The sequence below is a fragment of the Mycteria americana genome, chromosome 1, assembly GCF_035582795.1.
Source record: "Mycteria americana isolate JAX WOST 10 ecotype Jacksonville Zoo and Gardens chromosome 1, USCA_MyAme_1.0, whole genome shotgun sequence".
NCBI classification, from domain to species: Eukaryota; Metazoa; Chordata; class Aves; order Ciconiiformes; family Ciconiidae; genus Mycteria; species Mycteria americana.
In genome coordinates, this window is record NC_134365.1 from 173,098,144 (window position 1) to 173,120,273 (window position 22,130).

Here is a 22,130-nt window from a genome sequence, read left to right on the forward strand (position 1 = left end):
GAAAAACAAAGATGAGAGAGGAATTTTTAATCTAAAAAATAAAACATAAATTAAAAGGCACCTGCAATTATGAGTCTCTTATTTTTTTAACCTGGTGCGTTTAGGGGATTACAGTTGTATTTTTTTGTAGAGAATGTACAGTTTTGCAACCAAATAACATTTTGCTTCATCACAAATTTAAAAAAAACCCACAACCTAGATCTCAGGTGAACTAAACCAGACAGATGCTACAGAAAGCATTTCTTTTTTTTAAATGAGGGTGGGTTTTTTGAAGATGAATCAAAAAAACCAACATGTAATAACCAGCAAAGATTGGTATCGTACATAAAACACTTCCACTAGTTTCATTCTTTTAAAATTATTACTACACTTTTATTATTATTACATATTGATTTATTATTGAATGCATATTGTAAACTATACTTTATAACTGGTGAATTACTATAACCAAAGTGTTGACTTAAATATTTTTAAACTTACGTTATTGAATATTATATATAAATTCCCATTATTAAATATTGATAAATATTTTTTCTTTCTAAGCACCTGATTAATCCCAGAGTACACGATGATGTCACTATAGTCTGCCTCAAAGCCATGTGTCTGTTCTAATTTTTATTTTTCCTTGAATTTTTTGCTTCACCTACCTCTACTTATGTTTTTGTGATAAACATCTACACTTATTGAAGAAAATAGGAAAAAAAATATACCATGCATAGCAGTTGTGGTTTAGACACTGTTATTATTTCATGCCTTTATTTGTTATTTTGTCCAGCCAAGTGACAGGCTGTGACTCTGTCCTCCAGAGTAGTTGCTGCTTTCAAACTATAAAAAACCTGATCAGTATACAAGGGAAGACAATGTCTGGGCATAGTGTGAGTCAGTGGCTCCATGGGACCAGGGCACTGGGAACCGTGGGGTCTTGCACTGGGGCTGTTGGGGCAGGGACGGGCAGCCAGGGCCCATCCCACCACCCCAGCCAGGAGCAGGGTGGCCGGGGGCACCAGGGCCCCCAGCCCGGGCTTGGGTGGCCATGGGCCGAGGTCAGGCCAGGATGTTGTCCTGTGGGTGAGGGTCAGGAACAGGGCTGGTGAGGGGAAGCAGGGTCAGACACAGTCCCAGGATCACTGGGCAGGGGACAACACCCAGTGAACCCAGATGCACTGATCAGATGAGAGCCGCAGTTTGCTGTGACCAGGACACAACCTGGGCAACGGAGAAAGTGCTTGGACCCAGCGGGATGGCATAGCACATGTCCTAGTGTGACATCCAAAGTGCAACCGGGCCCTAAGGGCAGCCTATCAGACTAAATACAAGGGGTAGAATATGTACTTTTCTTTAATGATAATAAAGTAATACTAAGCTTTGTATCAATACAGAAAACGAGAGTGATTGATTTTGCATATCTGATTCTGAAGAAAAGTGCTTGAGCAACTCAATTGTGTGAGTTACGGTTTTATACACATAATTTACAGGCAACCCACTTGTGCAATTAGTTATGATCTACCTTGATGCATTCTCTCCATGGTTAAATTTTGTGATCCTTATATAATGGTTAATTGGTTTTCCCACTGAAGGTTATTTTTTCTTCAATTTGTTAATACATCCATTCTGTGGGTCATCCATCAAAGTATATTTTCTCAGTTAGTCGGGTCACCTATGGTAGCATAGCTAATTATCTTTTAAGTAGCATTAAGAAAGAGTATCTTAATGGAAACTGCAGGATGTTTTTCCACTTATGGTTCAAAATAACCTTAATACATTCTTTGTCATGCATATTCTTACTTCTCAGAGCTCCCAGAAATTCAAGTTATAGTAATATATATGTGTGAATGTGTGTATGTACACGCAATGATCTTAAAGGTCTTTTCCAACCTAAATTATTCTGTGATTCTATATGTACCTATATACATATGTATGTATTGTACCTTTCTAACCACTTGTTACTAGCATGTCTCTAATTATGGAATTGTTATTGCTGTCTTTTTAATTTAGTTCCTTTTCAAGTTACAAGGAGAGTTCAGATGCAACTGTGGGATAAAAAAACCAGCTTCTGATGTCAGTGTACTGAAAAACAAAAGCGACAAGAAACCCAGCTTGATATTCAGGTTTCCTATACTGGTATTTACATCTATTACAATATACATTTATTTGAATAAATAGACCACTGACCATGTTTTTACTCACCAAAAACATCCAAATAAGAGGAATAGATAGAGGAAAATATAGTGCAATGAGCTTACCCAAAAACCAGTACGTTGTAACAAGCAAGGAAAAAAAATCAGACATGGTCTTCTGTTGTAAAGCTTAATTCTGTGAATATGTGTTCTCTATATTGCTGAACTTCCCACCCAGGAGTGCATGCTGGCCTACCAAACATGCTGATGTCATCCTGACTATCCCATTTTTCCTTTGGCCAGGAAGTGATACATTAATCCTGGAAGTTCTAGGAAATTTTAGAAATGGTATTCTTTAAATGTAGTCCAATTGTTCATGATCAGACTGTCTTAACAGTTCATGAAGTACATATCATAATTTGATTTTGATATCACTAATGTATTTACTAGTCTATAGAAATGTTTATATCTGTGCTAACCCCAACAGCTTGAGCTTTTAGTCTTGAAGAAGAAAAAAATGAAGGTCCAGTTTTTCTGAAGATTACTTGTTTGTAGGTGATCATCTCAGAAGTTACCTGATGCCTGTGTTTAGGCTGCTGAAGAAAGCCCAGGTGTCAGGTTACTGAAAATGTCTTAATAGGCCTGTTCAAAAGCTATGCAAAGTTGAGCATCAAAACAGAAGGCTTCATAAACACAAGTCGCTTTTTAAAAATTCAACTGAAAGTATAGACTGAGAAAACAACTTTAACAAAGTGCTTAAACTGATGGACTTTCCTACAAACCCATCATATCCAAATATCCCTGAACTGTGAAAACCTAAAAGCTCTATTATGAAGTTTAAATACATTCATGTTTTAATTTAACAAGATTATAGCATTCTCAAAAAAAAAAAAAACTCTTTACATATTTGGAAAAGAGATCAAAATGCTTTTACACTAAAATAAAAAATAAAAACAATAAATGCGATAGCTCTGTCATACACTGGTACAAAAGTGTCACAGCCTGGCTGAATAGAGAGCTTTGGCTAGAACTCAGGAAAAAGAGGAGAGTCTACAACGTCTGGAAGAAAGGGCAGGCAACTCAGGAGGACTACAAAGGTGTAGCGAGGTTGTGCAGGAAGAAAATTAGAAGGGCCAAAGCTGAGCTAGAGCTCAATCTGGCTGCTGCTATAAAAGACAATAAAAAAAACTTCTTCAAATACATTAGCAGCAAAAGGAGAGCTAAGGAGAATCTCCAGCCCCTAGTAGACAGGGGAGGGAACACAGTGACCAAGGATGAGGAAAAGGCTGAGGTACTTAATGCCTTCTTTGCCTCAGTCTTTAATAGCAGGGCCAGTTGTTCTCTGGGTACCCAGCCCCTGGAGTTGGAAGATAGGGACGGGGACCAGAATGGAGCCCCCATAATCCAGGGGGAAATGCTTAGTGACCTGCTGCACCACTTAGACACTCACAAGTCTATGGGGCCTGATGAGATCCACCCGAGAGTACTGAAGGAACTGGCAGATGTGCTCACCAAGCCCCTTTCCATCATTTACCAGCAGTCCTGGCTAACTGGGGAGGTCCCTGCTGACCGGAGATTAACAAACGTGACACCCATCTACAGGAAGGGCCGGAAGGAGGACCCGGGGAACTACAGGCCTGTCAGCCTGACCTCGGTACTGGGGGAGGTTATGGAACAGATCATCCTGAGTGCCATCACACGGCATGTAGAGAATAACCAAGGGATCAAGCCCAGCCAGCATGGGTTCAGGAAAGGCAGGTCCTGCTTGACCAACCTGATCTCCTTCTACGACAAGGTGACCCACCTAGTGGATGAGGGAAAGGCTGTGGATGTTGTCTATCTCGACTTCAGTAAAGCCTTTGACACAGTTTCCCACAGCATTCTCCTGGAGAAACTGGCTGCTCATGGCTTGGACAGGTGTACTCTTCGCTGGGTAAAGAACTGGCTGGATGGCCGGGCCCAAAGAGTGGTGGTGAATGGAGTTTACTCCAATTGGCGGCCGGTCACAAGCGGTGTTCCCCAGGGCTCGGTGTTGGGGCCAGTTCTGTTTCATATCTTTATCAGTGATCTGGATGAAGGGATCGAGTGAATCCTCAGTAAGTTTGCGGACGACACCAAGTTGCGTGGGAGTGTTGATCTGCTGGAGGGTAGGAAGGCTCTGCAGAGGGACCTGGACAGGCTGGATCGATGGGCCGAGGTCAATTGTATGAGGTTTAACAAGGCCAAGTGCAAGGTCCTGCACCTGGGCCACAGCAACCCCATGCAACGCTACAGGCTTGGGGAAGAGTGGCTGGAAAGCTGCCAGGCAGAGAAGGACCTGGGGGTGTTGGTTGACAGCCACCTGAATATGAGCCAGCAGTGTGCCCAGGTGGCCAAGAAGGCCAATGGCATCCTGGCTTGTATCAGAAATAGCATGGCCAGCAGGACTAGGAAGTGATCGTGCCCCTGTACTCAGCACTGGTGAGGCCGCACCCCGAATCCTGTGTTCAGTTTTGGGCCCCCCACTACAAGAGAGGCATTGAGGTGCTGGAGCGAGTCCAGAGAAGGGCAACGAAGCTGGTGAAGGGTCTGGAGCAGAAGTCTTATGAGGAGCGGCTGAGGGAACTGGGATTGTTTAGCCTGGAGAAAAGGAGGCTGAGGGGAGACCTTATTGCTAGCTCCAACTACCTGAAAGGAGGTTGTAGAGAGGTGGGGGTCGGTCTCTTCTCCCAGGTAACAAGCGATAGGACAAGAGGAAATGGCCTCAAGTTGCACCAGGGGAGGTTTAGACTGGATATTAGGAAATTTTACTTACTGAAAGTGTTATCAAGCAAGTTTTATTGTTATTAAAATACTATGTTCTGATACTGCAAAGAACTCCAGATAGATTACTCTGTCCTGTTGATAATGGTGATATGTGCAAGCCTCCGCATCAGGCTTGCTATCCTTCCTGAGGTTGCCAGTATTTCTACTTCAAAGCAGAATTTTTCCATGCACTTGAAAAAGTCCTGGGATCTAACCCTGATTGACAGAGGGCAACAGATGCTAATGACATTTGGACTGGAGTTAATATATGGTTCCCAAAAGCGCTGTAACAGAACCCAGAAGGCCATTCTCATTTATCCTCTAAGTTTTGTTTTGTTTTGTTTTGTTTTCTGTGTAAACATGCATGCATAAGGGGGAAAGTATACAATGACACTTTTTAAGACCTTGCTAAATAAGATAAGAAGTTTCTCATCACTTACAATTTCTTTTCTTTTAGTACTACATCAGTTTGAAATACTTTAATGGTTTGTTTGAATATTCAGCATTCTGAATATGGTACACAGATTTTCAAGGGCTTTGATACAATCTGAGGAGGTAGTGAAACATGTACCTTCATACCCGTATTTCAGATTTTCTCCAGTAAGCACTTACTCACAGCAGCTTAATATGGGAATATTGAAACAGTGGTATTCCTCCACCCCTACATACCTTCAGGTTGATTCAGTATTTTCTGCTAGCACTCATAATAGAAAAATTCTACCAGATAACTGCATTTACATAATCCAAATAAATGGCTGTAGTGAAGTAACTTATCATGAAGTCTCAACCTTTTCTTACATCTACAACACCTTATGGAAGTTGAATAATCTTCCAGACATTTTCTTTTTAAAACAATGTTGCTCAGTATCAAAGAAAAGACAGTTTAACAGTATGTTATCTCACTCCAGAAATGAAAGCAGGAATGTCCTCCTGAGAGGTGGTAAGTCTTTCTGACTTTTGAGAATATAACCTGAAGCTGAGGGGAGCTTCTCAGTCGGGTCTCATAACAACTACAGGAAATACACATTAAACTTTCAGTTTAGCTTTTGAAGGATTAAAGTAAAACCAGTAAAGAGAAGTACCCATTTCCTCCATACCTATAAGTTTATAAACAAACACAGACACTCAGTGTTTGTGATCTATAGCTATAGAAAAGGAGTTTCTTCATTTGGGGAGAAACACACAGTGCATATTGGTGTTAGAAATTGTTCATAGCAGGGCATATTATATTGTTGGTTTGGCTGCAGTTCTGCAGTTTTCTGTGGGCTTACTTATGTACCTAAAAGCAAAGTTTGGGCAAGCAGAACTACTTTCATGTTTGGTTTATCTTACTGCTAAATCTTGAGGCTTTGTTAAGCATACTGAACTTCTGATTAACAGATAAGAATGGATTTACTTCATTGCCCATAGCTCGCAATAAGCCAAGGAACACAGAGCCAGTTCTATGATAATCATATTACTATTGCTTCATTAATGGTCTTTTTATTTACATTAAATGTGGAATGCTTTTGCAATAAATACAGTTATTAAAAAGGGAATTATCATAAAATAAGAACAGTTCGAGTTTACTATATCCAATTTGCTATTATTGCATTCTGAAGGACTGTGATTTTAATCTACAGAGGAAAAAAAGTATCTAAGGTCCCAGTTCACCGATCTTTTCCTTTCAGCACAACATTTAAAAGCATTTGTTACCCATTAATTTTAATAGGTTTTAAAACATGCTTAAAAGTAATGGACCTAATTGTGTAACAAATCAGTGGATTTAAAGCAATTTTATCTGCTGCATCTATTCTTGCCAGACAGACTCCTCAGCCATTTCCATAACAATAGTAAGTGCCAAAAGCACTTAAGGGAAGATATCGGCTTTGTCAGCTCCTATCAGATCTTCTAAATTTAAGGTAGCAGATACACTTTTTGTTCTAGCTTCTTGCAATGAAATGAAGCTTTTTGGAGTGACCCAAATGAATTAAGTTAGACCCAGTGAATCCATATTGTATTAGCCTGAATGGAATTTACTGTCTGGCTGAAGGAATTGCACTTCTCTGTAACACGCATGAGACTAAATGATCAAAATAGTCTCTTTTGCCATAAAAGTCTAAAACTACTGGGGTTTCAGGTGGAAATTTGATATAAAAGATAAAACTTTTAATTATTTTTTGCTTTGATATCAATAGAAATGGAAATATTTACATGTAAAAAATAATAAGGACAAAGGACAGTTATGCCTCTGGTCTGGCTCCCGCTTAATTGTGGTTAAAAATAAATTTTAAAGTTTTAGGGTTTTTTTGTTTTGTTGTGTTTTTTTCAAGCATGCTAACCATAAGCAAGGGAGTGAGGGATACTAAAATTTCCTTTTTCCAAGTGTAATTTGCTGGAATGGAAAGTTCAGATGCCCTCTTTGATAGACCCATCTTGAAACTCCCATCTCTTTGTAGCACTCTATAGTATTACACACTGAACAGAACTCAGTAGTAATTACAGAAAAAATAGACAATGTGAAACTCGGGACTAAGGAACTGGTGGTGCAACACAGAGGAGTAGAGTGGATAGCAGTGTGAGCAGAGAGACAGGCTGAAGGGAGGCAGATTCCAAATTGTATCAGTGCATCTTATTGTGTAAGATCCTAGTAATAGTAGCAAGTACTTTTTTGATTTATCACTCAAATTGTATTAGGAGAAAAGGTAATTTCCAGATTTTCAAACAATCTGGAAACAGAACTCTTCGAACAGGTTTTATAATACATTTTCTGTCTCCTCACAATGTTCATAGGGTATAAAGCTCCAGTTCTAGCTAACATGTTTGCCCATAGCCATTCATTTATCTTCTTGTCTTGAAGTTTTGTCCTCTACTGTCTTGATTTGTTGATGATGTTGCCCCAAAGTGAAAGCTAAGACAGTGTTTTCACAGAAAAGAACAATCTTTAAATGCATCTTTCTAAAAGTATGCTTAAATTTCCAAAATCTAGGGCAAGCTTTGAGATCATGAAGTTTGTACAATTTGTAATTTATTTGAATTCATTCTTCCATTCCTATGTTTCTCTGCAAAAGACTTAATTTGACATCTGATTGTTTTCCAAATTCTTAATAATAAAAGCTGTCTCCAGAATGATTTGTTTTTTTATTTAGAACAAGATAAGTTAAGACATCATAGTGAATGTAGTTTAACTGGATATTTAATAACAAAACCACCATTTATGATAATTGAAAAGCATTTAATTAAAGGTCTACTTTGCTAATTATGCAACACATCTTCAGAGATAGGTAAATTAACTCGTTAATCTTCTGGTGAAATATTTGCTGTACAAGAAATGGGAAAAGTGAATGTTGCTTACTTGATTTGTTAAAAATGTCTCATTACAAAAAGAAATAAATGCAAAACATATGAAAACAAAACGTTAAGTGGAGATCACTATGTGTAACTTAAACTAAAGCATGTTGGTATTGTGGACATTTTATGCAAAGTCTTTCAGACAATAAATGCAGTGCAACTGAATAAAAGAAAGATAAAAACTAGAAAAGGAAGCGTAATATTAAGTAGATTCTTTAAATAGTCCTAATTTTTGTACATGGAGAATAAAACAAAACCAAAGATCTAACAAATTGCATTACAGAACTGTGTAACACTGTAAATTGCTACTACGGAATGAAGCAGGACATATGAAATGTACTGGATTTTTTTTTTCAAACACAATTATTGCACAGTAATCTATATATTTTTTAATTTTCATGATTAGTAGGAAGACAACAACAATGGTTGAAGAGATGTCTTAGGTACAAGAATGTTGTCTAACTAAAGATCATACTATCATCATGAGCAATCCAGGGCATAAGCAATCCAGGAGGTTCCTGTAGTTCATTGATGATAACTTCCTCTTCCAAGTGATTGAGAAGCCAATGAGAAGAGATGGTCTGCTGGACCTCATACTCACCAACAAGGAGGGACCCGTTGGAAATGTGAAGATCAAAGGCAACCTTGGATGCAGTGACCATGAGATGGTGGAGTTCAGGATCCTGAGGGCAGGGAAGAGGGTGAAAAGAAAGCTCACAACCCTGTACTTCAGGAGAGCAGACTTTGGCCTCTTCAAAGATATGCTCATAAGAGTTCTCCTGGAGGGAAGAGGGGCCCAAGAAAGCTGATTAATATTCAAGGATTATGTCCTCCAAGCTCAAGAGTAGTCCAACCCAATGAGCAGGAAGTCAGGCAAAAATACCAGGAGGCCTGCGTGGATGAAGAAACTCAAACACAGAAAGGAAGCCTACAGAGGGTGGAAGCAAGGACAAGTAACCTGAGAGGAATACAGAAATATTGTCCAAGCATCCAGAGATTAAGTTAGGAAAGATAAAGACCAAACTGAATTGAATGGCCAGGGATGTCAAAGAAAATGAGAAGGGCATATAATAAGTACATAGTAAATGTACTTTACATAAGTAAAATAAGTACATAGGAGAAAAAAGGAAGACTAAGGAAAAATGTGAGCCCATTGCTGAACGAGACAGGGACCTGGTTGCACAGGACTAGGAAAAGGCTGAGGTACTAGATGCCTTCTTTGCCTCAGTCTTTACTAGCAGCATCAGCCTCCAGGGGTCCCAGGTCCCAGAGACCAGGGGCAAAGGCTGGAGCAAGGAAAAATGTACCCTTGGTGGAAGAGGATCAGGTCAGGGAATACTTAAGCAAGCTGGACATACATAAGTCCATGGGCCCTGATAGGATGCACCCACAAGTGCTGAGGGAGCTGGCAGTTGTCTTTGTGAGATCACTCTGGATGATCTTTGATCTATCATGGAAACCATGAGAAGTGCCTGAAGACTGGAGAAAAGCAAATGTCACCCCCATCTTCAAGAGAGACAAGAAAGAGAACCCAGGGAACTACAGGCTGGTCAACCTCACCTCAATCTCAAGGAAGGTGATGGAGCAGCTATTCCTGTAAAAAAAATTTCCAGGCACATGACGGACAAAAAAGTCATCAGGACTAGTCGGCATGGCTTTACCAAGGGGAATATGCTTGATCAACTTGATAAACTACTATGATGAAATGACTGGCCTGGTAGATGAGGGCAGAGGAGTGGATATTCATAGAATCATAGAATCATAGAAAGGTTTGGGTTGGAAGGGAGCTTAAAGATCATCTAGTTGCAACCCTCCTGACATGGGCAGGGATATCTTCCACTAGATCAGGTTGCTCAAAGCCCCATCCAACCTGGCCTTGAACACTTCCAGGGAGGAGGCATCCACAGCTTCTCTGGACAACCTGTTTCAGTGTCTCACCACCCTCACAGTGAACAATTTCTTCCTAATATCTAATCTAAATCTACCCTCCTTTAGTTTAAAACCATTACCCCTTGTCCTATCACTATACTGCCTGATAAAGAGTCCCTCCCTATCTTTCCTGTAATCCCCCTTTAAGTACTGGAAGGCTGCTATAAGGTCTCCTTGGAGCCTTCTCTTCTCTAGGCTAAACAACCCCAACTCTCTCAGCCTCTCCTCATAGGGGAGGTGCTCCAGCCCCCTGATCATCTTTGTGGCCCTCCTCTGGACCTGCTCAAGCAGGTCCATGTCTCTTGTACTGGAGTACCCCAGGACTGGATGCAGTACTCCAGGTGGGGTCTCACCAGGGCAGAGTAGAGGGGGAGAATCACCTCTCTTGACCTGCTAGCCACACTTCTTTTGATGCAGCCCAGGATGCAATTGGCTTTCTGAGCTGTGAGCTCACATTGCCGGCTCATGTTCAGTTTTTCATCCACCAATACCCACAAGTGCTTCTCTGCAGGCCTGCTCTCAATCCACTCATTGCCCAGCCTATATCCATGTTTCGGATTGCTACAACTCAGGTGCAGGACCTTGCACTTGACCTTGTTGAACTTCATGAGGTTTGCACAGGCCCACCTATGAACCATACCACTCAGCTTGGTGTCATCCGCAAACTTGCTGAGAGTGCACTCAATCCCACTGTCCATGTCCCTGACAAAGATGTTAAATAATACTGGTCCCAATATGGACCCCTGAGGGACACCACTTGTCACTGATCTCCACCTAGACATTGAGCCGTTGACCGCAACTCTGAGTGTGACCATCCAGTCAATTCCTTATCCACTGGGTGGTCCACCCATCAAATCCATGTCTCTCCATTTTAGACAAGGATGTTGTGTAAGGCAGTATCCAATGTTTCGCACAAGTCCAGGTAGATGACATCAATTGCTCTTCCCTTATCCACCAGTGCTGTAATCGCATCATAGAAGGACACTAAAGATGTCAGGCATGATTTGCCCTTAGTGAAGCCATGTTGGCTATCACCGATGACCTTGCTGTTTCCCATGTGCATTAGCATAGTTTCCAGGAGGATCTGTTCCATGATCTTGCCAGGCACAGAGGTGAGACTGGCCGGCCTGTAATTCACCAGGTCTTCCTTTTTTCCCTTTTAAAAAATGGGGATTATGTTTCATCTTTTCTATTGTCTACCTGAACTTCATTAAGACCTTTAACAGTCTCTCCTGTAAGATCCTCATAGACAAGATGTTGATGTATGGGCTGGATGAGCAGACAGTGAGGTGGTTTGAAAACTGGCTGAATGGCCAGGCCCAGTGGGTGGTGATCAGTGGAACAAAGTCTAGTTAGGGTCTAGTGACTAGTGGTGTACCCTAGGGATCAATAATGGGTCCAGTCCTGTTTAACATCTTTGTTAATGATCTAGATGATGGAGCAGAGTGTACCCTCAGCAAGTTTGCAGAAGACACCAAACTGGGAATAGTGGCTGACACACCACAGGGTCATGCTGCAATCTGGAGGGACCTTGACAGGCTGAAGAAATGGATTGACAGGAACCTCATTAAGATCAGCAAGGGAAAGTACAAAGTCCTGTAACCTGGGAAGGAACAACTCCATGCACCAATATATGCTGGGGGCCACCTAGCTGGAAAGCAACTTGGCAGAAAAGGACCTGGGAGTCCTGGAGGACCCCAGGTTGAACATCAGCCAGCAATGTGCTCTTGCCACAAAGAAGGATAATGGTATCCTGAGCTGCATTAGGAGGAGTATTGCCAGCAGGATGAGGGAGGTGATCCTTCCCCTCTACTAAGCACTGGTTAAGCCACACCTGGAGTCCTATGTCCAGTTCCGGGCTTCTCAGTACAAGAGAGATATGGACATATGGGCTCTTCAGTGCAAGAGCGTTATGGAGAGAGTCTAACAAAGGCCCACAAGATGTTTAAGGGACTGGAGCACCTCACATATGAGGAAAGGCTGAGAAACTTTGGACTGTTTAGCCTAGAGAAGAGAAGGCTTGAGGGGATCTCATCAACATGTACAAATATGGGAAGGGAGAGTGCAAAGAGGATGGAGTCAGGCTCTTTTCAGTCGTTCCCAATGACAGGACTACAGGTAATAGGCAGAAGCTGAGACACAGGAGGTCCCCTCTGAACATCAGGAAACACTTTTTTACTGTGGGGGTGACTGAGCACTGGCACAGGTTGCCCAGGGAGGTTGTGGAGTCTCCCTCTTTGCAGATGTTCAAGAAACATCTAGACACAGCCCTGGACAACTACCTCTAGGTGATCCTGCTTGAGCATGGGGGTTGTACCAGATGACCTCCAGAGGTCCCTTCCAACCTCAACCATTCTTTCATCATGAGATATATAAACAACCAATATAAACTTCTAATAAACCAAGCAGGTTTGGCAGTCTGAGATCTCAGTATTCAAATATAGAATAGCTTTAAGTTTCTTTCCCCTCACTTGTTTAGGGAGAATTAAGAATAAACAAACAGAAATCTAAGCATTTCCATGTCTAAATAATACTTTTAGGAATATTTTCTCAACTTGGATGCTTTCCAGAACTGGCCACATAAATCTGATATTCAAAAAAACAGTGAAATCCAAATTCCAGCAGCATGTATCCAGATTCTCTACTCTGTGCACTTAAAGACTTAAATTCCTCAGAAAGCCAGTCCATAAACCCCTCTATTTTTAGGAGAGAACTCCCTGAAAGTAAATTCCATATTGTAAGAGCAAATTACAGGCTGACTGGGGCAGACCATACCTGAAACTTCAGTCTCCCAGGAGACTGGTCTGTCCCGTAACCTGGAAGCAAATTAATGCGAAACACACTTCATTTCCTGATGCTGTGGGCTATTAGGGAGAAGGCTGCATAAAGAGTAAGACAGAAGCTTATTGTTTAGGGCGTGCAGCAGGAACGGAGCATCTTGCATTTTGGTTTTCTCAAAACTATTCCATAAAAGACTATTTTATAAACAAATACAAATAGTCATAGGAACCATAACTACTGACATACAATCTGAGTGTTCGTTATGTTCTCTCACACATTCTCCAGGTAAGGCTCTTCAGAAGTGTAGACTTTGCTTTGCCTTGTATATTACTAAGCCCCTCAAAGGACGCAGGCCAGGGCTCTGTGCCAAGCCACTCTGGTTAAGGGTGTTCCAAGAAGACACAGAAGCAGAATACAGATAAGCATCTCTAGGTTTTTAAAGTTTAACAGGCAGGTACATAATTCCTTGTAGCTAGACATCGGTTGTATGGGTTTGGGACAACTGAGAGTGGGGCAGGATAATTGAGACTGATATCTATGTTTCTAGTTAATCACAGTAGATTAAAGTGACTGAAGTCTATTTAACTGTGGTTTCAATTTTTTATCAGTCACATCTTGAGGGGTATTTTTAGTTTGTGTTTTTGGGGGGTATGGAGTGGTCCACCCCTCATTTGATTGCTCAGGCTTGAGTGAGAACAGTATATTTAAATATCTAAGAAATTTAATTACAGTGTCTTAAAAAAAGATGTAATGGGGGGAGTTATTTAAGCAAGTATTGTGTTGGTCTTCATGCATGTAAGAAAGTGAAACCAAGTCATGAGTATGCAAGGAAAAATTAAATGTGTAAGTCTCAATTATTTAAACATGTATTTTTTTATACTAAGCTAGGGATGATTGTGCCTCTTACCAAAAAGCCACTATTTACATAATTTATGTTTATAGAGAACTGAATTTTTAAACTCTTTTTAATATTGGACTTAAGTGGATTTAAATGATTATTTGGATAGCTGCCATTAGACCTTTAGTTAACTGGCACCTTGATCATTATTAGATAACATAAAAAATGCCTGTTCAGAAAACTGAAATAAATTTTACTAGTACAGCATTGCAGATTCAACATTTTTAACAGAAAGAAGGCTTCAGGAAGTACAAGCATAATTTACAGTTCCTTGTTAAATTTCTAGATCATTGTTTCCAAGTAACTGTTTTAGAAATTTACATTTATAGTTTTACAAAACCCCGTTCTACATAGAGAAGTTTCTTGATATTATTCTGAAAACTAACACAAAAATAGGAAACAGTTTGATTAGTTTGATGTTTGGGCTAGCCACTGCATGAAGCTAACTTATTCAAGTATTTCAAAGATACTAATGATACATACCCTCAACATGTTGGTCAGAGGTTAGCTTTCTAGGTTAATGTTTACTCATGCTCAGTTTAATCAAGACTTATTAAAAATTTCACTAGGGTTTCTTTTTGCTGTTCTTGTGGTATCAGGTACTTCTTGGCCAAAGATTATCAGTTTACTAAACAGTAACACCATTGCGAAAATGCGTATGCAACGCCCATTTTATCTATGTAGTACAATTCTTATAGGTAGATTTAAACAAGCTTAAGTGATTATTAAAGAAACACAAAATGAACTGAACTAAATATACTCCATGTTAAAGTAAATAATATCTCGTCATGCCTTTGGATATATGCAGTTCAAGGAAGATATATATGTGTGTGTGTGTGTTTGCATGTGTGTATAGTTCAAGGCAAAGGAAGTTTTGCACAGTTTTCTTTCTGGGAATTTGGTAGGCATTTCATTAGTTGGGATTTGTCACTAACCAATTAATCTTCCACTTTTCATCAGATCTTAAAGTCTTGTTTGAGAAACTTAAGGTGTATGGAGTCTCAGTATTTGTCTTAAAATCTAATCAGACTTTGGTCATACTTATACAGTCACGAAGAATAAAAAATTTGTGACATTTTCTATTGACATTAACAACTGCATTTGTGGCTGTTCAAGCAATACAGCTTACAAAAAGTATGGTGTATAAATGGATTTTTATTCATCATTATCTGTTTTCTACAGCAGGCTGGTGTCATCCCATCATTTAATCCTCTTCTTCAAAGAAAACACTCTTATCTGCTGAAAAACATAGAACTTTAGTTTCTCTAGGTATAAGAAAACTAACAGTTTATTTTCTTCCACATTTAGGAAGTCACAGAACTTTTTTCACATATCTTTGGTTTTATAATATCTATTTCTGTTTCTTAATTTTTCTTATAGCTCAGTTTTAATGCATCAACAATTTGTATTAATGAGGAATACAAAATAAATTTTAGAACTCAGTTACATGTGGCATCTAGTTGTCTTTGTTATTATTAGTCAAGATAACTAAAACCCTTAGTAGAAAAGCAGAAATTCTTATCAGCAGTTGGTTATACCTGAGAAAGGAACAAAAAAGATTCTCCATCCAGTGTGCAAGATGATCCTTATTCCTTTAAATTCAAAAGGCAAAAAATGAAATAAAAAATTATGAACTGGATCGTATAGCTCATTTTGCTTCTCTGATTTTAGTGAAGTAAACTTGGTACCCAAGGCTGTGAAAATCTTTAGTTCTCAGCAGAAGAACAGTTACTTTGGCTATGGAACAGCATAGCATAACAACAGACCTCATGGTCCCTTAACAGTTTATCATGTAAGGATAATCATTATTAAGCTGTAGTCTTTACTAGACTTTTTTCTTTAACAAGCTTTTGTTTTAGACTACTTTACAAGATAATGATCTCTTATTTGCCAGCTAGAATCTGGACATCTTAAAGATTTTTTAATTATTATTATTTTATTTTTTAAGAATGTACAAGTTTCTGTGCTGGGAATTTTATTCCTTCATCAGCTAATTATTTTTTACTTTCATAGATTCAATTGAGTTTGCAAAATTTAGACATAACTTAGCATTTTTCATTGAAGAGAGATTAGTTTAGGTGAATGTCAATGCAGTAAAATGTAGTGTGCAGTTGGGACACACTGAAAGTAAATTACATCTTTTCTCTCAAGCTTGTTTTCTCCTCATGATGCATAACTGCAGGAGTTTTGTAAATATTTTAATTCAGGTAATAAATATTAATTTAATTACATCATAGAGGGATTTCAGCTGAGTTTGTGCTTTTCTGGTATTTGCTTTCTACATATACAGTAGTGTTTTTAAAGCATAAGTATCTTTCAGAAAAAATTAAAGTTATATTTCTAAAAAAAAAAAAAAAAGAAGAACGAACCCGCAAACTCTCTGCAGGACTCCTGGGAGAAATCAGGACTCATTCCATGGTAAGACATAGCAGAGTTTCACTGACTTTCTTAGACCTACGATAGAGACCCACCCCATCCACCCCAAAATTAGGAGATGTCATTTTCCAACAAAGATTAACAACATACTTACAACCTAGGTCTCACAGTTACAGTGACTGATCTCAAAATAGAAATACCAGTAACAAACTGTTTCTCAATATTGTACGAAGAGCAAGTAGAACGTATACTTTCACTTAATGTTGACAAATTTCATAAGATTGTATGGACAATTTGTGAAGTAAATAGGTGAATATTTCCAATAAACACTTCTAATCATCCCTGGTTTTATTTAGCAGTCTTATGGGTTTTGGTCACTGCTGTGTGTTGAAGGCAACAGAAAGCAACTTCATCCCTATGAAGTTTAGGTCCCCGTCCACCAATTTTAAAGGACAAGTTTAAGCACATGAATTTCTTATCTGTATTCATGAGTATATTCATAAGTTTAGAGTGATTAACCCATGTGCTTTGATGATCTGAAGTCTTAAAGATATTTTCATTTAAATTATTCTGTTCTCAAGAGATATACTCCCACTATTACCTTTTTTTTTTTTTTTAATCAGAGTTTTCAATGCCTTTGAGTTAAAGTCAGCTTTTCAAAGGAATCACGCACTTGACCCCTACACAAGAATTGATGTTATATATCCTTATTTGCTAGTACTAGCAATGCTCTCAGTAATTTCATTGGCTGTTGGTCCGTGAAATAAAGGTCAACTAGTCTTCCACATACAATGCAGCTGATGGAGAATCACCCTACCTCATACTTTTATAGTTCAGTTTTTGGTACACTTCACTCATTTTAAAGAGACATCAGAGAAAAATTTTGTTATTTTAATACCAGCACATCTTTGCAAGAGTTGATAAAATACCAGAAGTTATTATATTGCTGACACTGACCTTTTGCAATATCATTTTCCAGCTGCATTTCCTTCAGTAATTTACTAAGCAATTATTTAAAATGCACTCCAAGCAAACATGTCATGCTTAGCTTGCTAAAAGAAGAATGAAAGTATAATTAACATATTCCTGCAATATTGAAAAGGTACGGCTTTATCGTTATTTCTTGCTAAGGGAGGAAATGAGAGAAGGAAAGAAATAATTTATTACTTGCCATAATATACCAGTTATCTGCCTTTTAAAGTAGTTCTTTGGCCCAAAAATCCGTGTTTATATGAAATACTCCTGAAGGACCTCTGAGGATGGACTGTTATGATAGGTTCTAGTAAATTCTGAGGAAATTGCTAAATTCTCAGAAAGTACATAGATTATCCAAGACAAAAAAAAAAGGGGGGGGGGGGAATTCTGGTAAAGGTAGGATTGTTAAAATAAAAATTCAAGGTTTCAGGAGAAAAAACACTGAAGTGAAAATTTATAGAATTCTAAGGGAAGAGGGAATAATTTCAATACAACAGCAGAGCAGCATCAGAGATCATCTCAATTTCAAGGAGAAGCAGATACTGAATTTTTACCGCTGGACCAATGATCACCTAGCTGACAAAGATTCATCGCGTGCCTTATCAGGAATGGTGAACCTACTAATGCTTAACATAGTAGATCATTATTCTCAGCTGTCTGTTTGTGTATCAGCCAATAAATAATTACTTTGTACTTTGCAGCTGTGTTTATCCTGCCTGAGAGTATCTTTGTGAATGGTAAAAGTTGCCCAAACAGTGACACACAGAAGGAGGGTTATACTTTGAAAACTGGGGAAGGCAGATGTAGCATCAAGAAAGGAAGAGGGAAAAAGATTTCTGGAGAGGTTTGTTGAGTTTGGTGCCTCTGGTAAGAAGAGAGAGGTGGAGGCACTGGTTATATGACTTTCCTGTTCCCAGCAGAAGTCTGTATATTTTCATACATCGAAACTCCTCTTGCAGCAGTGGCAATCAGAGCAGGCTCTATGACTGAATCTCTAGCAAAAGAGATAGCAATGAGTGTTTTGCTGAAGTCAATAAACTCTTTTCATAGAAAACTACACATTTTGCCTATAAGTAGAATTATCTACATACAGAGATATATTTATAATATCCTAGGGTAAGTGTTTGCAGGATCACAATCTATGTTAGCAATTAATAATCAAATTTTGTGAAAATAAATGTTAAATAGATTTTCTGCAAGGATTAAACTTTTTCATGTTGCTGTTGTAAGAAATTGATATATATCCCACACTAAGGACTCATTATTAGATTGATGGAATAGTTTCATTGTTAGATGCAGAATGAAACGTGGAAAGATAAGAGGCAATCCCTTTTAACATTGCTCAGGGTTCATCTCTCTGAAGTTGAACAAGGAAAAGATTGCTATCAGAAAAGAGAACAGCTGGTGTAAAGGAATAGCTATAAGGTGAAGTGTCAGGGAAACAGAAAAGGAGTAGCTCTTTGAGGAATCTGTACATAGTCTGGCTTATGAAAAAAACCCTACTGAATCTGGAAGTTGAAGTACTTAATTATTTTTTTCTTTTTGTGTTAACATACTGGAATCTTGCTTCTGTTTGAGAGCAAAATAGTTTTTTAATGCTTCCATTACAAAATCAGGGGATTATAGCTGCCAACAATCTGAAAGAAGTGTTGATGGCATATCACATGATATAAGAAGGCTCGTATTATCTTTGATAAAATGTATTTTTGTACATTAACAGTTCTAATTATTATTTTCTGTCATCTTTTCATGATATGCATACTAACAGAGCTATTTATACTCAATGAAGTTGCGTGAAGTGTAGTAAATTGTCATTATACTTTGCTTCACATATTATTTCCATAATATCATTACTTTTATATGATGATATGATTGTTGTTGACTTGGATTTATATTCTTATTTCCAGTGGAGAGAATAATCAGTAAGTGGACAAAAAAATCCCCTTACATTACTATGGATGACTTTCCAAACCAACCAGAGTGGGAAGAATAAGAACCAATTTACTTAATTCACCAATGGTTACACTAAGAGTCTCAAATTTGGTGCAATTAAGGCTCTTTTTTAATACTAAAAAACCAAAAATCTGTCATTTATAATACAAAGTAGACCAAGGAAAGAATCCAACTGAGCTAAAGGACTTTTTTTTTTTCCCTAGCTGGAACACACAACAGAAATAGATACTCTGAGAAGTATTCTAGTCTTACTCAATCCTGTGTTCTGAAAGATTTGGAAAAAGAAAGTATCTGTTTTTCCCTGAACTATTCAGCAACATACAAAGATAATACTTTATCTGTTCAAGAACTTTCCATCTTAGAGTAGACAAGGTTGATTACCTTTAGTAAATAAACTTCATAGTAACTTTGGTTAAATATTAAGTTATCTATGTACTCAGATACTATCTACTAATTTTATATAGGTATGAGCTTACAACTGAAGGAAAAAAGTAGAAGGTATTTAGAGAAATTTATCTGGATTTTGTATATCTTAATTGAAACAGAGGACCTGTGGAAATCTTCTTGGAATTTCATGTCAAAAATGTCAGTAAATTTTGTTGTCTATACATTAGTAAGTCTGAAAAGTCCTTTAAACATTTTCATGGTGAGAAAAGAATTATAGAGACAATTAAAATTGCAATAGTGGAATAGTTCTTTCAACTGCTTACATTGCATGCTTGTAAGTTATTATTTCAGGGGATATATCACCTTCTGATTAACATTTAAGGCAGATACGGTACATTTAAAAATAATGTTTAAGTGTATTTTGTAAACAAACTTAAGAATCAAAACTACATTCATGGAAAATCTGTGAATAAACTTCAATAATCAGTAATATCACCTATGTAGTAATAGATACCCCACTTACTCATTCAAGTGAAGCATATGTAATTATTTCCCTGACAGGTCGTATTCTCAATTACATAAATCTAGACTCTTGCATTTTAATGTCTAATAGATGCATTTTTGTATGTTACAAATCATAAACCTTAGCTTCTTTACAAAGGACCTTCACAGATCATTAACCATTATTTGTCTGCCATGTTCTCACATTCGTTTTATTTTAATCTTTATACATAATTCTGAAGAATCATATTGGAATTTATTCCAAACACCCGCAATAGGAAATATACCCCAAACATTATTCTTGCACAGGTATACTGAACTGCCATTCGATATCCTAAAGAAGACCTAAAATATATTCAATAAGCATATAACTCCTTCCAAATAACAAAACTAATAGAAATAATAATAATTAGAAAAACTTATAGATGGAGTGATTATCTCTCCAGCTACAGTTTTTATCCACTAGCAGTCAGTTCTGCTACTATTATGGACTCCATCACAGGTCTGAACATTTCTCTTCTGCTGGCAGAAATCATTGCTTTATGAAAAATTGTGACCAGGAGTGAGGGTCTCTCTCTCTTGCAGCTATAGAGTTCCACTAGGCAAACAGTCAGTATGTGAGGATGATTGCATTTGTTCTGTACATATTATAATAATGCTTCAAAGACCATACCCAAAGATTAACAAGATGCAAAAGGGTTTAAGCAGCACATGAATGTTAACCATATAGTTGCCAATATGCTAAACTGTATAAAGAAGTATTGTCCAGAGTAGTTTCAATACGACCTCGCCAATGTATACAGTCAAAGCCCAAAATATCACAATGAGTTTAATTCTTCAGATTCTGTCCCATGTACTTTCAGTCATAGTTAAATTCTCCCCTTTGCTTTGCTGAAAAAGATTCCATGTTGTACTTGATATTACAAACTACTGGCTGTGTTCCGTCTTTCAGGGGGAGTTTGTTAATACATTAGATGGTATACTTACAAACAAATTTCAGTAAATATTGTAAATGCTATTTGGTGACAATTGTGTTTTCTTTCTGCTCACAATGTACAGGCATTTAGTGGAGACAGAAGACTGGAGTAAAAGGCTACAATATACTTCTAGAGTAAACTGATACCCTCTTGTTCTGACTGTCACTATTCATGTAATGTTGAAGGAATAAAGATCAAGTGGATCTGAAAGTAAGTGACCACAACCCAACATATGTGTCTAGTTTTCTCAATATTTATGGGAAACAAACAAGATCTGATCTAAAGCAAAGTTCTCTCTTTCCCCTTTCACTTAATATTGGGAAAAATCTCATCTGAGACTCTTAGTCTTTTGGTATGGTTTAAGGTGAGGATAAATGAACCCCTAAATTGCTGGAGGATGTATATAGTATCACCTTTCATTTGTTTCTACAAAGCTGATAAATACTGTTTTATGGACTAATGGGTTATAAATTTAATTTTATCTATAGAAAGAAATCACAGAACATAATTTTTTTAACTGAATGTTGTGATGGTGATTTAATCTTTAGGCTATTGTAACTATTCAAAAGTCACTAATACCACATTGCTTAAACTTCTGACACCAGAAAATACTATTTAAAAGTGAAGTGTAGATGCATAATGAATCTGAGTTTATGTCATTTTAAATTAGAGTTCTCTACAATGCTAATTAGAAACCTTATCATGCTACTGTGTTATTTAGAGGCATGGCCTTGAGAAATGGATCTCAAATGTATTGGTTACAAGATATCATAATTAATAATATTTGAAGGTACAGTAAAAATACTAATATTCTTTTTATGTTAATCCACTGAACATACTACTCAAATGAGATTTTTCTCAGAGAGATATCTAAGATGGGATGTATGGTTATATACTGTAACTCTCTCTTCTTTTTTTTTCCCCACCAGAAAACACAGTGTACTCAAATATTTACAATTGTGCATTGCTTGCTTTGAAATGTTACTGGAAAGAATTGGCAACTAGATAAAAATAAGAAACAGTTGAGAGCATATTGATGTAAAAATTATCACATTTGATACTGTACTATTTTTGGCAGTTCTTTAAAAAGTTATGTATGAGAGCTATTTTTAAATTTTCAAT